The sequence below is a fragment of the Lycium ferocissimum genome, chromosome 7, assembly GCF_029784015.1.
Source record: "Lycium ferocissimum isolate CSIRO_LF1 chromosome 7, AGI_CSIRO_Lferr_CH_V1, whole genome shotgun sequence".
NCBI classification, from domain to species: Eukaryota; Viridiplantae; Streptophyta; class Magnoliopsida; order Solanales; family Solanaceae; genus Lycium; species Lycium ferocissimum.
The window spans coordinates 43,491,106-43,494,031 of NC_081348.1; positions in this window are offsets into that span (position 1 = coordinate 43,491,106).

Sequence of the window (2,926 nt, forward strand, 5' to 3'; positions counted from 1 at the left end):
CTACTAAACTAGGGTTTCCAATACAAAACTAAGGTTTCAATACCATGCTCATGATAACCCTAGGTCCATGTCCATGATTATATTATGTATGAATTGTTATAATTCCATCATTGTGTTCTTAATATTTCTTTATGATTATTGAGAATCCGTCGTAATCTATGAAAACCCATATCTTGTATTCCATGGGTTCTTGTATGCATGTTTTTGAATAAAAATGCTTATTTCATAGAATATCCTATATGTCTACAAGTTTTCATGCAATTGTATTTTATAACTATGTTCATACCATGACTCAAGATACATACATGCTAAATACAAGTTATTTTATGAAACCATATTTACAAGTTATTTCGTGAAATCATGATTACAAGACAAGTACAAGTTAATTCACGAAAACCATGGGCTTCTTAGCCAATTATATTACGTTCATGTTTTTGGGAGTGCTGTAATTACCGAGGAGGGCTTCAGATAGCCTGAAACTACGTAGCAGCCGTGAGATGAGGATCGCCCACCCATGTCCCGACGATCTCTCATAATGAGGCGATCCTTTCATATTTTATTAAATCTCATGTTCCCTGGTGCAAGGACGGAGTGTTACTGGCGGCGGGGCGCAAGCACCGTACCATGTATCGGTTATAAGTTATTGCTCTCCCTACTTATGATATTTTTACCATGTTATATATATATATATGTATGTATCCATGCTCATACTCGTACTTTCGTTCATGTCCAGTTTCGATTTCGGTTCTTTACGTTATTCCATGTCCCATGTTATTTCTTTCGGTTGCTTTACATACCGGTACATTCGATGTCTTTGACGTCCCTTTACCGCCGGGCTGCATTTCACGATGCGAGGTACATATTTACGAGGACGCCGCGTCGATGGGCAGGATTTGCTCGTATCGGCTTATTGGTGAGCCCCGCACCTCGTTCGGGGGTTTAGTTAACTTTTGTTTTATGATTAGTTATGCATCTAAGGTATCTTGGGAGCCTTGTCCCGGTAAGTATGTTTTCGGTCGGACGTGATAGAGGTTTCATAGACTAGACAAGTCGGTTATGTTATGTCGCGACATTCGGAGTCGTATAGCCATTTTTCGCTCACGTTATTTCCGCATTCATGATTTAAACAAGTATTTCATTAAATTATTATGACATCTCATGTTTTATAAAAGTTCATCACGTTCATGCTATATTTTCGCTCATTTATGCCTCATGATGATTCGACAAGCCATGTGGTTCGCTCGGTCGCATACGCATGGCACCGAGTGCCGTGTTTCGCCTGTGCCATGGTTCGGGGCGTGACACGACCTCAATTGGTAAGAGGCGATCTCCTTAGGAGTATGTAAAGGAGCCCGAGGTTCGGGTTTGATACCAAGTAGCGAGGCACGCGTGAAGAGGGGATTAAGGTGCGGGCGGGCGTCGTACCGGCATGGCATAGACAATACACAGTATGTACGATCAAGACTCCCGGAGGTCGTCCTGGGCGTCTTGTGTTTGAGGATCCACAGGGGTGTCTAGGACCTGGCCCACTGCGGGTTGCCCTCCATGCATGCATGTACACAGAAATATTGTATGACTTGGGTCGCAGACGGATCGCACAACTATGCCATCTTCACTCTGCAGAGCTACGGGTATCGAACCCGCGACCTCAAGCCCTTTGTCTCAAATTTTTGGCCGTTGCCGGGGATTGGTAAACATCTACTTTATATTAATTATTTTATAATACTTTGAATTTATTTTTTTTTACTATATATTCAAGTATTTTATTTCCTAGTACCTGACAAGTGCTAGGGGACTAAAACTCGGGGCTCATATTATTATTATTATTATTATTATTATTATTATATTAATATTATAATATTATATTGATATTATAATATTATTTTAATATTATTATATTATATTATTATTAGTATTATATTTTTAATATTATTATATTATATTAGTATTAGTATTCTATTTTTTATTTATATTTTTATATTATTACTCTATATATTATCATTATTTAACTATCTTCATTTTTTTCTAGCACATAACAAGTGCTAGGGAGAAAGACTCAAAAGAAAAAAATTCAAGAGAACTCATTTCATGCACCATCAAAATGAATCTTAATCAACCACGTAGAAATCATGTCGGAAGTCATTGTCAAGTGATTATCACTTGTAACCTTTGTGGTGGGAACCATCGGACATTGAATTGCCCCTCAGTTATTTATGAATATGAAGATGATTGCGAACTCTTTGATGAGTTCTCATATGGTGATTCCGAGAAATCAAAAGACATTGAAAATTACTGATTAGAATCAACCAAAGGTCAGTTAGTTGTGATTATTGTGGTGAAAATCACCTCAGTCATGAATGTCAAGCAGGTAACACTTTGTCATATGGTGGTTCTCGAAGACTGAAAGACCTTGAAGAATTAATTGATAAAATAAGTCAGAGGTCAGTCATCTATGATTTTTGTAGAGGCAAACAATGCCAAACAGATAGCACAATCTCCTATGGTATTTCTCAAAACTAAAAGACATTGAAGAATTAATCAACCAAAGGTACGATCGTTATTTGTGAATATTGTGGTGGAAGTCACCTTAATCATAAATGCCAATCAGGTAATCCTATCTTTTTTGATTCATTTTATGACAATCTCATGATGTTTCGAGTTCTTACAGGTGCAATGATTTTTATGGGTATAATTGAAATTCAGAAAGCAATCAATACCTAAATTTTGTGTCGAATCAAAGCAACATGAGTCAACCACTTCGAGAGGAGAACAAGAGCTTTGCAGAGACGACTGGGAATAATTATATGGAAAATGCAGAAGTATATTTTTTTTTTTCCGGTCCATTAAGTATTTTTTGGGGCACTTTCCCTTTTAAATGAGGGTGAAAAAGCAATCGAAAAAAAAAAAAACCCCTCGAGGAAATTCA